Below are 14,248 nucleotides of genomic sequence, written 5' to 3'. Positions count from 1 at the left end.
TTGAGATAACGTGGCACAGGCTCCAGGCCCTCTCAGCTGGCACTGACAGAAAGCGAGGGAGCGAGGTCCACACCGCAGAGAGCAGGGCCGATCAGCCGCCATCAGGAAAGCAATTAAACTTTATGTGGCATTTGAACTGTGGACCTGAAGGTGCACAGAATAGCCTTTGGCCACTCTTAAGATCTTTTCCTTAAATGCTGTGACTACTTAACGGAGGTAATTGTAAGGACATAAATCAACTTTTCTATTATTCCTCAGGAGGCCAACATCTATCACAGCAGACCTTAAAATGAATTTGAAGTATAGAAATTATGAGAATTTATGTAGCAAATGACTTCTTGTTAACAGGCCGTGTAGCAGAAGCTTTATCAGCAGCAGCTGAGACAAGCAGGCTCATCAGTATGTGGGCTTATATTCAAGCGTTGAACTATGGCAAAATTTGACAAATGCTCCTTCTGGTAGGACGGTCTTGTGCTTATCCCTGGGCTCCTCTTTCAGCTGTGACAACAGAGCTGCTTCTTCTGCCATGCCTTGAGATGAACCAGGGCCTCTTGGGCAGTCTGGGTCACCAATCCACTGAGGCATAAAGCCTTCCCTGCCAGGCTACCTCAAGTCCAGCACAGACAATTTATTGTCCTGGATCCGGGCCCAAGGACTGCAGCTCTGGCTCTGCTGCTATCTGAGCAGTCTCGGACCAACATTTTACCTGCAGTTCACTTTTCACCATCTGTTAAACATCTTAAGACATTTGCACCGAACATCGAACATGCAGAGTTCTGTATCAGCTCTGTTATAATTAATGAGTGGTTATGATGTGGCTGTTGGAAGACTTCCACAGAAAGTGAAGCTTCTTCTACCCATAGCAGCTACGCTCCCCCTGTTCATCCTCTGCACGCTCCCTGCGGGTGCGCACAGCTGAATCACACAGCACTGATCCAGATTTCCTTCTTCTTAAGTACTTTTTTCCAACACAAAAAGGAGATGCCAAAGAAGGTTATTGACTTCATGTAATTTCTCTGAGCTGCTCAGATACTGAGCTGCTGAGCATACTCTTGATAGATGAGATTAGATAAAGGAGTGAGATCAAATAGCAGTTTTCTGTTACTACCTTCCAGACAGTTGAGATGGAGCTCAGATACTAATGTGATGGGCATCCTAGAAACGCTTAAGAAAGATATGTCATTGAGAAGCAACTAAATAAACCATTCTCTCCCCCTACACTTGCAACTATACAGATGCTTTCCCCCATCCCATTAAACTCTTCTCTATCCCCAAGAGGCAGCAGTCTGGGACTCTGCAGGTATAATATTTCTTGCTGTTTCTGTCTACCTGGTGTGGCTGTTGAAAAACTGGGTTTAAACTGAAGGGACTAGGTAGCAAAATGCAAATTTGCACATGTGAAACTTAAAAAAATCCTAAGTGAAAATGGTATCCCTTTCTAAAATTACAGAGAATGATTATTCTAGTTCCCATAATGTTGGAATCGAGAGTTAGGAAGCTTGCGAAGTATATTCTTGCTAACAGGTTGAACCTGCTGATGTTCTATGAAATAATCCTCTGCCTTGGAAAGGATTTGATACGTATTTTGTCTTGGTGAATGGATTCCACAGAACACAAGTAGTCAGCAGGCTGTTAGCACTAAATAAGCTCAGAAGAGTGCAAATCTGTTGGGATTTAAACCCCTATCTCGGTGGTAATACTGATCTCATTTTGATCAGTAGTTAGAAAAGCATAACCAGCTTCCAGGAAGACTTTGACAGAAGCTATCATGGTAACAATGGCTACACCAAGCCAGCACAGCCACAACGTCATTAGCTACCTGAAGAAGCTGTCAGCCATTGTAGCCAGATGTCTCTCGACTGTGACGCTGGTGAGGCTGCGTTGCTGTCTGTAACGTTTAGAGCTGCAGAGCCTACGAGTGAAAGCACTCCTAATATCACATCAGCTGGCTATGCTCTGGGACGGTCAATGCTGAAGTGGGTAAGAGGAGATTTCTGGGGTCTCTCCCCTCCTGTCACGTCACAGTTTCAGAAATCCTAGCATCCTTTCCTCAGGGGGGAAGCTTCTGGCTGCCCTTGGCATCACTGAATGATCTCTCTGCGAGATGGTGTTTAGGCCTTGGACCAGTGCCCGGTTTTCAAATCCCAAATACCTGGTGCGACGAGGAGTGCCCCTTCTGACCCTGGCGTCTCTGTTCCACCTCAGGCTGAGACTACAGAGCTTTGGGCCAGCACCTTCTCCATTACCTCTCCGGCAAGAGTCAGTTCTTCCGACGAGACGTGGTCTCCTGAAGTCCTGGCACGGCGGTGTGCATTCCAGATTCCACTTCAATTATTCACAGGGGGCTGCGGCGCGCTACCTGCCGCTCAGGCTGCCTCTCTATCTCACTTTTCCTTTAAATAAGACATGCTCTCCTCCAACCACAGAGAAAGGTCTCAGGAGCTGACATGTATTTACTCTAAGTGGGGTTCTCGGTCCTACCCTTTTGAAAAGAAAATCTCCTGTAAGGTATTAGAAGCAACACCGGTGACGGTTTTGGTTAAGCTCATTAGGAGAGACTTGCACCATTTGAATTGATCTGACCACTAAACACGAGCAAATCTCCTGGTGTCTGTCCCTTAAGGTTTGGGGACTCTGGGGTCCACGCCTGAATTGTGAGGCACTGATGTTCTGTAGGGTTAAAATACCATGTTCTATTATTTAAAAGCACAAAACTTTTTACTTGTAAAGCTGCTTTTTGTGTTGAAGTATTCGCTTTCTTTGACCTTTTGGATCCAAACCGAACTGTTCAAAGCCTGTTCTTCGGGATGTTGTGGGTTGCTTGTGCTGTGCTTTGCTCTGATGCTCGCACACCTCAGAGAAGACCCCTCGCTGCAACCCAGAAATCAGCAGCCATCTCCGTGCAGCACAGCTGACAGTCAACGTCTGGGGTTTCCAAACGTGCAAACAGTCAGACAGAGAGTCATTCTGGACTGCTGAGAATTATGCGATAGAATAATTAGAGATGACATTTAGAAAGGGGTTTTCCATTGTAGTCCCAGAAAGTCTCGGATTTCACCTATAAAGGGTGAAACTGGCAGCCCAAGGGCCAGGCTTTGCCCACAGAAAATTCCTCTGCTCTGCTGGAAATGGGGAACAGCTGTCAGGAGTGCGCACACGGCCCAACAGCTGAATGACCCCTATGGTGCCTGAGCCTAATCAATTATAAAGAGTCGGTGCCTGCCACCGCTGCACCCACGTGACCTGCAAGGCAGGTTGTGAGGAGGGGGCTTCAGAGCCCAAATCACCTGGAAAGGTTGCGTTCTCCTTGCCCGTAGTATTCGTGGTTAGCGTGGGGTGTGCCGTTTGTTTTACGCCAGACTGCTAGGTCGGGTGGGGTCAGCAGCACAGTAGATCATGCAGCCTTTAGCTGTGTTCAAATTCTGCAAAGCTTTGCAGGATAAAAAGGGCTGGCTGGCAGCAGCCATACCAGTGCTAGTAATATTGGCAGGCTTTATTCTGTGTAGTTACTAACATTAGCTGAAAAAAAAAGATGCATTTTTATACACCAAGGCCCAGGCACACCAAGGCCTGCTTTTGCCGAACATCTCCACAGCTGCTTGCTGGGCACTTGGTTTTCAGTTTGTTAGCAGCCCCCGTTAGGTGACCAACACACTGGAACAGCTGATTCCTGGCAAGGAGACAGAGCAGGCAGGGTGCAGAGATGGGGAACACTGAAGGAAATCAGGAAGTAAATGAGGAAAACTGGGGCACGTGTGGAGCTTTGCCCTTCCCTAGGATTTAGGCATTTACCTGTGGCCTTGAGTTAGGCACCTGTGTACAAATGGGATCCAGGGCCTGGGCACTATTCCCTTTGGAAGTGTGGACATCCCTTTGGACACAAGTAATTGGCTCATCAGGCACTTACTTGACACTGTAACCAACCTATTATTATAGCAGAGCACAACACACACGGGCTGTAACCACTTCCACTCAAAAGAAAGGCTGGAAGAGGAGATTGCTGTGTGCATTGTGTGTGACAGATAGTGGTTAGCTGCCACACCAAGGAAATACTGAGGAACAGGGAGCAGTGGGCTTAAATCCTGGTACTGCACATCTCCACAGCTCCTACAAAGTCTGTGTGCCAGCCATGGATTAGCAAGAGCCTGGAAGCGATGCAGAGCATGTGAAAGCCATGGTGCCTTGCACTCGGTCAGGCCGTGCAAGGCCCTTCCTCAAGTCTGTTCCAGCACGACCGGTAAGCAGGCCGCACTTTGAACAAAGGCAGGTACAAGAAGAACTGAACTCTTAGATCAACTTTTCCTAAATTTCCAGCCCTTCAGAATCTGTGTGTCCAGGCAGCCTTGTTTAGGTTATACACAAAAAGTACAGACTCATTGGTAACATATTCACGTTCACGTATTACACACCTATCTGATCACTTGATCTTGCTCCTCCTCACACCTCACCCTTGGCCATCTCCTGGTGTTCTAGTTTAACCTCAGCAGTAGTTTTGCTAACATTATGTTTTCACCATGGTGGCATGAGGGAATATCAGTATTAGCAACACCAAATATCCAGCAATCACAACTCAAACCACAAAAAGGCAAAAGTTTGCTTCCAGATCCATGTTTTTAAAACGTATTAAGTATGTAGGGTTCATTCTATCTGATCGCTTGCATTTCAGCATTGAGACTCTTCCTTTCGAGCTTTTCTCCTCCATCACCAAGGATAAAAATACATTTTTTGGTCCATGAGCTGGACATGCCAAAAAACACTAGAGATCTCGAGGCTCTCAATTCATGGTATGAATTGACAATATTGCTCAGCTGTTTATAAGACTATCTGGCATTTAAACCTGGCACACAAAAAAGATCTGGATTGCGTGCAAAATATTGTCAGAGTGGAATGGTAGCTGACGTTTCGAAAGTACAAACGGCAGTGAAGAATGCGTGGTGCTAGCCACCTGCATGGTCTCCCACCTGCCACAGGTTTCCTGCATGGCCTTGAGCAAGTCACTTGGCTTCCCCAGGCCTCAATTTCTTGCCGTTGTAAAATTTGGGGCATCTCCTCATTGCACAGAGGTGTGGGGGAGAGACGTGGCAAGGGAGATGGGGTGGGAGCACTAAGATTCCTGAGATTTGTTCCACAAGGTCAAAGTAGCAGAGACTTAGGGTTATTCTGGAAACAGAAGTGGAAATTACCTGTTCCCTTAGAACTATTTAAGAACCTAGTACTAAGTAAAATATCCCCATCTCCAAAAAGAACTCTACAACTCAATTCTACTACAATGACATGTATAAAAGCCTCACTTGTCTTTCTTCTGCTGCTGTTCGGAAATACTAATTTGTTGTGTTGTGTTTTTTTTTTCCTCATTTTATTCCAAAATTAAAGCTGAATGAGCATCTTCAACCAGATATAAAAGAAAGATGCTTGATTAACATGAAGTTGTGGGCCTTCAGTTTAGTTCTCAGTCACCACTCCCTCAGGGACATTAATGAAAAAAGGTTAAAAAGATACTGCCAAGTAGGATACAAGCAGGAGTTTGGCTTCAGAATTTATCAAATTGAATTAATTAGCAGGAAGACCCTTTCAGATCTTGGCACTCCACATGAATTATCTGTGCACATCTGCGGTGCCACCTAAGTTCAGGTGTAACACAGTAGTGATGCCTTCGAACAGGCTGCTTGGTGTCCTCACACAGAAGAACACCCCAACTCTGCCGGCAGGACTCTGCTCTGCAAACCGAAACTGCAGAGGCTGCAGCTAAGCAGAGGCAGGGAGGCTGCGCACCCAGCGCGGTGACAGCATTGGGCTGCCTCCGAGAGCACTACAGCTCCCTTCAGCCTCTTTCACTTTTCCCTACGGGTCTGTACCGAAGCTGAGTTACCAACACAACAAAGAGGTGCCTAAAGCAGAACTAGATCATGTTTTCTAACCAACCCTCCAAAGCTGTTGTGGGTTAGCAACACAGTTCCACTTTTGACTCATCTCTAGAAACGAGCTTCCTTTCTTTCTGCCAAAAAAGGTGACCTGCAAGCCAGTCTGACGCAAGGTAATTTGTCCTGTTTATGTGATGACTTTGATAAGGCATAGAGATTAGTGCTCTTCCTTCATAATAAAGTAACAGTTTGTTTATGTGCTGTAATCCCGAGTGACTTTTTTTTTACGGTGAGAGCCTGAATGTGACAATAATTTGGAGAGAAATCTTGGTTGTAAAACTAAAGAGCACTTTAAGTATGCTGTTGCTGTCTCTGCCTCTTGCTTGCACGTACCCCCAGTCCTGGCCCCTCTCAGCAGTCACAAGATAAGCTTCGAAGAAACAAGGCCATTGATTGACAGCTCATTAGAAGTTGCAAGAGCAGCAAAACACAAACTGGAGCCCCTGGCTTTCTCCCTGCCCGGCTGGGGAGGCGTGCTGGTCAGCAGTGGCCTGAGAGGAACAAAGACTGCAGGAGACAGTGGAGGAAAACAACATGAAATTTTAATGGTGTGCTCGAAAGGCCAGGTGTAATGGATCAGGGCCAAGGCCTCCCCTGCCCCCCCACCCCGTCGCGTATATTTACTTTCTATATATAGGCGCAAACGGAGAGTATAGGTTGTGCCATGTGGCACGTACACATGCACACAGATTGAGAGAATCCCAACTCCGATATGCCAGACAGAATTTATCCGAAAATCCATTTATAAATGAAAGACTCCAAGTATATACTGTGTTAATATCTGTACATATTAGATGTCACGGCTCTAGTCTTAGATAAGGTCGCACACCGAGCCAAATTCACCCCTGCAGTGAAAGCCAGGCAAGTTTTACTAGGAATGAATTTGGCTTAATGTGTCTGCCTGTAGTTATGTTTGTTTTTACAAATCCTGTTTATCCCTCATGTAAGCATATTCCTCATATTTAGAAGACTTCTACCAGGCACATGCCAATCCACCTCCAACCCATTAGCTAGGATGTCTATTTCTTTAGCATCCCTTGGGGTCCTTCAAGCCCTCAGGTCCGTGCTGGAGGGCGCTTGCTCTTCAGACACCAAAAATCCTCCTTGCCATGCAGGCTGGTGAGCGCTCTGCCTGAATCCTGCGAGTGCTAAAGGGTAGAGAGGAGTTCATCACAAATTAATGCAGGGAAAATTAGCCCCGGTCCTCTGTATAGAATGTCATCTGACAATAGCTACAATTGATTTTTAGTTGAAATTTTCCAGTGGCATCTTTTTCTCAGATTCCCTCTTTTACATGCCGAGGAGTATTCTGTTTAACATGTAGGTATGTGTGTTTGATGTCAAAGATCGAATTATTTCTATTTCTATAGGCCACTTAGTCTGACTTCTGGTGTAAGTACTCAGAAGAAGAGTAGTTATCTACTTTTCATGGATAGTCAAACACAAAGGCTTCAAATTTATCTTTTGTAAGCTTTCTTACTAGGAATTCATTATACATGTGGATCAGCATGGCTGGATTATGTTTCTTTTGGCATCTTAATACATTAAATACATGCAGAATCTTTTTAGGATACTCCTAAATCTGGGACACTCTGGAGAAAACACTAGACTTCAAGAGAAAATGTCTACAAGAACATAAAGGTGGGCTGCAACAGCCGCTGTTAGACTATTTAAGCTTAGAAACTCACATCCTGCTGGAATTTAGGCAACATTTGTTTGCTTAAAGACTTTACAGATTGAGGAGAGGCAGTGTGTTGTGAAATGGATAAACTGAGACCATGGGCATTATTATGGCATGGACTTTACTGATAAAGTAAAGCCCATGGCCACAGTTCTTCAGTAAGCATAACTTAAATTCATTTAAGCCAGTGGTTTTACATGGCCATAAAACTAGGTTAAAGAAACATACAATCCAAACCTCAATTTCAAATTAAGTTACTTCTATAATAAAATTTTTCACTTATTTAATGTACTTTCTCTTCAGATACCAAAGAGTTATAAAGGTGAAGTGTAAAATCACATCTAGATTTTAGCAACAGAGACTCTGAGTCCTGAGGCTGGCAGTGTGATTTGCCTAAGATCCCCTAAAGATTTGCTAGGAGCCATCTTTCACTCCTTTGTTCTACCTTCTGCTCATGTCACATCTGATTTTACTTTCACTTAACCACTGAATTTACTTGGAATTCTTCAGAAAAAAAAAATGCAAAGTTCTATCTGCTATAAATATAACACTATAAATGAATAAGGATTGGAGCTCACCTAGTCTGTTCATACAGAAATCAACAGGTTTCAGTATGTCAGAAATCAACAGGTTTCAAGTTTGGGGATCAGGAGCTTTGAGGGAATCACCAAATATACAGAAAGTCTGTGTGTGCATGTAGAGGCAAATACCCTTTCAAAATTCACTATCGCAGCACAGCTCTGAGCCAATACACAAAACGGCATGAGATGTAACCTTTCTCCTATATTGTAATCCAGCCCTTTTCTAAATCACTGCTCCCCAGCCGCAGTGAATTGAAAGGAAATATCGAAGCAGGCTGCTCATTCTTCTGGGCTGCGGCTGTGGGGGCTTCCTCGAGACCCGCGCAACACAAAGCAAAGCCCCGTTCTGCAGGGACCCGGCATTCCCAGGGGGCCCTGCACATATCCCTCCATTGTGATTTCCCATCCAAAATAGTATAGTGCTTTACAAAAAGCCCAAAACACAATAGTATGACTCAGCAGTTTGGATTTGCAGTCTAGCGGGCTGGCTCCCGTGAAAGTGCCATTGCTTGTAACTGAGCAGGAGGGCGACTCCAGCGCTGGGTGCTTTTCAAACTCGCTTCACAGAGGCTGGACAAAGGGACCCAAGGACCCCGTTCCAGTGCTGAGGCACTGAGTGTCCTCAGAAAGACGCATCAGACAGTGCTTGACACTGAAATAACAGGCGTTTAAGGAGAACATGCATAGAGATACCATAACTGGCTAACCTGCCCAGTGATTTAGGAGCATCCCAGGCTGGATACCAGCAATCATTAAGCAGGCAGATGAGGCAGCTCTCTCATCTTCCCTGCCAATAAAGTAGGTCTGACTCTGGCTTGCCGGCCTCTCTCAGTTACCATAACAATACTATTTGTGAAGTGCTTTAACAACAGAAAGCACCAACTGCAGGCAGTAATGCTCATGGTGCGAGCTGGGGCTGGTGTCTCCAGTCCCCTTCCTTGGCAGGAGAGAACAAGAGAAACGACTGAAAAATGAGACCAGGCGATGGGAAGCAAGGAGACTGGCAGAGCAGCGATGGGAGAAAAAGCAAGAAGGGAGAGAGCATTAGGAAACAGCAGAAATACGAGAAAGAAGAAGTAGCAGACAACTGTAAAGGAAGAGCAGGGGAAAAGAATACGAAAGCTGGTTTAACCAGAAATGGTCCTCAGGGCTGGTCCCCGAGGACGTGGAGCGGTGAGTCAGGCTGCAGTGCTTCCCTGGGGAACGGCCAGGCTGTGAGTCACGAGCAGAGAGAGAGGTGGCTTCGTTTCTTTCACCTTTGCAGCTATCCCTTACCTCCTGCTAACCACCAAGACGTAGGGCCTTACCCTCTCAACCAGCTACCCAGCCCTGCTTGCACTGTTGTTTTCCTCCTTCTCTGCCTTTTCTCCCTGATTCCCCTGAAATCAGCATGCTGTCTACTTGAAACCCTTGCGAAAGCCTGAATTGCCTCAAGTTCATTGGTACCCAATCGGCCTTCAGCCTTCCCATTTTCTTGTTGCAAGAAGTCTTCATGCCAGTAAAGAGAAAGCTTTGTTTTCCCCCCAGTTTTTCCTCAAACCAGAAATTCTGGGCAGAATTTTGAAATTTGTGGCCGTGCTCAGGCGTGACTTCAGTACCCAAGGTACACGCAGGCAGACACTTGAAAACACAGACATTTAGGGTTTGATACTTTCCAATAAAGCAGTCCTTTGAAATGAAGCATGCTATTTATCCAATTGCAAACTGCTTTTTCCACGGAATTTTTTGAAACTGTTATGTTTATGTCTCCCTTTAAAGAGGAGACAACTCCAGTACTTCGCTATTTTTTTTGTTGTTCCAGACTGCTCTATTTTCAGCGAGCATGCCTCCAATTTTTCTTTTCCTTTCACAAAAACAGATCATTAAAAAAAAATTGGAAATAAATAATGAAAATGGGTCCAGAGAGTTTCACGTTCTCTTATGAGCTTTCCACATGTGTCAAGCCGTTCTGCCTCTGTACACCCTCAGCACCCAGCAGCGAGGAGGGTGAGCACGAGGGAAGATAATCTCCCTTTAACTGAATGGACAATGCCACCTGCCAGCACATTTGAGAGGATTTCAGTACATTTTCTGCTAAAGTATTACCTGTACCGTACAGCTGTAGCACCTGAAGCACACACCAGCCAAGTGGCTTCCCTCTGCAGTGCTGTGTCCTCGGCAGACCTGGGACACAGGCATCCCCTCCTGATGTCGCTGCTGGCTGCGGCACAGACGATGCTTCCCTCCTTCTCGGTCCCCGTAGTGGGTGACCTGCCAGATTTCCCTGAGGGGCCACAAAAGTGAAACAAAGATTGTAAGAAAGAAGCAGTGAACACCTCTCCAGATTTAAGGAGAGACTTTAGTGTAGTTTTGTAAGAGGATCTCATCTATCTCTTTAATAAATAAAGAATTTGGGTGACACAGGACCTTCTTGTCTCCAGTGGAGGACATTTTTCCCCGGGGAACCTGAAGCTCAGTTATTAAAAATGAAAATCTGTCTCAGCCTTTCAAGTCAGTTCTTGGAAACACCAGCTGTTAAAAAGGGGAGAGGAAAAAAGCAGCCAAACCAACAGACCCTTTCAGATAAAGCTTTCCTGTGATCTTGGGACCAGGACGGCTGGATCCGACTACACGGAGGAGAATAGGTGAGCTATGATGCTTGTTACATATCACGCAAAAAAATGCTGAGTTTTCTCTGAGGTGCTCACTACCCGCAGCGCTTAGCTGCACATTCAGACTTCAAACCCAACGAAAACCCTCTTCCCAAAACTGCCTGATGCAACTCTACAGGCTGGTGGGGGAAATGGATTTTCAGGAGCATTAGAAGTGCTCTGATAGACTTGGGAATTGTTAGTTGCAAACATTCCTCCAGGAAAAATTGTAAGGTATCCTGTTCTGCCAAATTATTTTCAGACTTGTTTTCCAGGTTTTGAGATGTCAGAAAGCAGTTTGTCTGCTTCCTACCAAAACTGTAAAGTCTAGCCACTCTGGTTTTACTGGAATCTGGAGGTGATTTGCCACTGGATTCACTTGGAAATGAATCAGATCATCAGTTTTTTATGCGAGTCCTAATGAGTACACACACAAAAAAATGTTACATTTACAATGAATACAGTGAAAACAAAAAGTCAAAGAAGGAAGAGGAGATTTATCTACCTCCACCAACCAAAGTGTTTTTTGTTTTTTTTTGCCTTCATAGCTATCTTTAACTTCTGTGTTTTATAAAAAACTTAACACATGAAGGGTTTATTAGCATCATTAGCTGAAGAAAATAAAAACAAACATCCGAAAGAATGTATTCTATGGGTGGTGAAACAGAGAATGTAGGTTTATGCATGAAAACAGAGGACCTGAATTTACAAACAACTGTGTTTGCAGTTCCAGGGACTCTGCTCAAAGATATTCTGAGCTGACTGAATATTCAAGATCCTGTAAGCCCTTTATGAAACTGATAGGAGAGCCTGTGACTGAAGCAACAAAATAAAGTTATTTTTATAATTTTCTGTTTTATATTTTCTTTCTTTCTTTCTTTCTTTCTTTCTTTCTTTCTTTCTTTCTTTCTTTCTTTCTTTCTTTCCTTTCTCTTTCTTTCTCTTTCTTTCTCTTTTTCTTTCTCTCTTTCTTTCTTTCTTTCTCTTTCTTTCTCTTTCTTTCTCTTTTTCTTTCTCTCTCTCTCTTTCTTTCTTTCTTTTTTTCTTTTTTCTTCCTTTCTTCCCTTTCTTTTTCTCTCTTCTTTTTTGTTCCCCAAATAAGTAGATAAAAATGTCAAGCAGTTGGCAGGTCCTAGCACTAGATATTCCTTTTGAATTATTGGCAGAATTAGGTAATTCTGGTTTTACTCCCACTTTTACTTTCTTGCTTCAGTTTAAATTTTATTGCATCTAGGACTTAACGCTCCACTGTGCTGAACACCCACAACGGTCCCATATTGCAAGAGAACACATAAACCCTCAGCGCTAGGGGTCAAGTTTCTCTGCTTTATCTTCACATTCAGGAGAGTCGAGCTCTATTTTTCCACCCTTTTCCATCCAAATGTAAATGCTTTTGAGGTCAAACCTCAAGAAGTAACACTGAGCATTTACCAAAATAAATGTAATATGGTATGCTGGTTGCAGCCAAAGGTCCACTTAGCCCAGTGTGCAATCTTTGACAGTTCTTTGACAGAACACACGACACTAATGCGGTATTCCTCTTCCATAAGATGGAGTGATAATGTTTCTGTGTTCTGCTGGGACCACATGAAACGTAGTTCGTTAGGACCTGGTTCTGCAAAGACTTCTCTATTCTATATTCTGTGAGTAGCACTAAGAGTAACCAAAAATCAGGGAATTGAGAAAATGTGCATGTGTCCCAGGATAGGGTTTATTACTGTCATTAATTCAAAGAACAATGGGAAAATAGACTGGGGATTTTTAAAGAAATGCAATTAAAATATATCACTTCGATATTTTTAACTTTTTATTTCAAAAGAAGGATTTTCCACCCAAGCAGATTATAACAGAGTTCTAGCCGCAGAGTCAAACAAGCTTATACAGGCACTGAGCCCTTGCAAGCAAAGTGAAGAGCGTGGTGCCAGCTCCAGAGGTTACACATGCGGCAGCTGTGACATTTAGCAGCAAATGTAATTTTTCATGCAGCGATACAGAGGAAAGACCTAATTCTGCCAGGCAGTGAGAGTACCTGGTGAATCCTGAGTCTCCTCTGTGTCTGTCACCAGTAATGCTTGCAAATGTTCTCGGTATTTTAGAGTCAGATCATAGCCCTCTGAAGTCAGTTTGCCTTTGGCAGGGAGTGGCTCAGACCTTTACAGACTGAGGCTGCAACACTGCAAACATTATATATTATGTTAATATCTAGTGTAGTCCCCTCATGAAATCCCGGTAGCAGTCAAGCATCTGAGTGGGTTTATGCTGCAGGAGTTGGTCCAGAACACGAGAAGGAAACAGATGACAAAGGAAGCAGAAGCAAACTCATAAAAATGAGATGGGGGAAAAACAGAAGAGAGAGGATAAGAGTGCAGAATCAGAAGGAAAAGGCAGGCAGTGAAAGAAACCCAGAGATGAGACAAAAAAATCAAATCATTTTAACATTACCCGTAAAAGGCATATGACCAAATGATTCTTTTGGTCTCATTATTTTTTTAATAGAAGGGAAGAGAAATCTTCATGGGAACTTTCCCCTAAGTCATTAGCATGCTGTAGAAATCCTGTTCTGTACGAAGTCTCTGTAGGATTGGGCACTTCCTTGGAGAAAGTGAAATTCTACAGCAAGTCTTTGTGAGGAGAGGGGGAAGAAGGAAAGAAAAGGCAGGGAAGAGAAAATCAGTATGACTCCAACACACGAGAACACGTTCAGTGATGTGCAGACGTGCACACCTCAACCCTGGTTGTCGGTGTTTCCCTCAACCCGTTGCCTCTAAGGCCATGAGAGAATTTGCAGGGCTGAAAATAGGAATCACTGACTGGAAAATGCAAACTCCTGTCTTCAGAGCTTGCAGTAAGAGTCAAACGCAAGCCTGAGAGAGGACGAAGCATTTTCCTGAGACATTGCCATTTGCAGGGAGAACAGAGCGTTTCAGTTTTGCTCTCAGAGAAATTAAAAGGAGCAGCTGCAGTGAGCTTTCTTAAAATTTGTTCCCTTCAGAAGAAAACCCCAGGAGCAATATCCTCTCTGTACTATTTATAGCCAGAAAGTGATTCTCCTCTCAAATACACCTTTTACAATGTGCAACACTTGTTCCTGTCAGCATGGCCTGCTGAACCCAGCGAGCCCTTCTGTCACAACGAAGGCCAACTTTCTCCGCAAGGTTAGCTCGTGTGAGGAATGTGCAAGGACGGTCAAAACCTGAAATTCAGGCTGGGCTTTTTCTGTGTCATACAACAACAGTAAATGTTTCTGCCGTGGTAGAACAGAGTTAGTAGGCCTGATGGTATGTGTAAGGGAAGAATACGGTGTTTTCCAATCCTAAGCACTCAGAGCTCCCTGAAAAATCATCGGATTGACCCCATGCTCTTAAGATAACAAAATAAACATAATCAACCCCAAGCGTTTTTCTTGGTCATGCTTTGGTTTATGATCCATTAGGC

At 44.2% G+C, this 14,248-nt stretch overlaps 1 protein-coding gene across 5 annotated transcripts in view; it reads right to left on the bottom strand.

Moving 5' to 3' along the window:
* The window catches only part of GPHN (gephyrin), a 366,964-nt gene that overhangs the window by 350,210 nt on the left and 2,506 nt on the right, over positions 1 to 14,248 (bottom strand). For all 5 annotated transcript variants that reach the window (XM_066998532.1, XM_066998522.1, XM_066998527.1 and 2 more), the window contains exon 2: positions 10,269 to 10,446. The gene's annotated coding sequence lies outside the window, so the exon portion shown is untranslated. The remainder of the gene's footprint in view (positions 1 to 10,268; positions 10,447 to 14,248) is intronic.

The sequence above is a fragment of the Anser cygnoides genome, chromosome 5, assembly GCF_040182565.1.
Source record: "Anser cygnoides isolate HZ-2024a breed goose chromosome 5, Taihu_goose_T2T_genome, whole genome shotgun sequence".
Taxonomy (NCBI): Eukaryota; Metazoa; Chordata; class Aves; order Anseriformes; family Anatidae; genus Anser; species Anser cygnoides.
The sequence above is the reverse complement of the archived record's forward strand: the minus strand, read 5'-3'. Positions and strand labels throughout refer to the sequence as shown.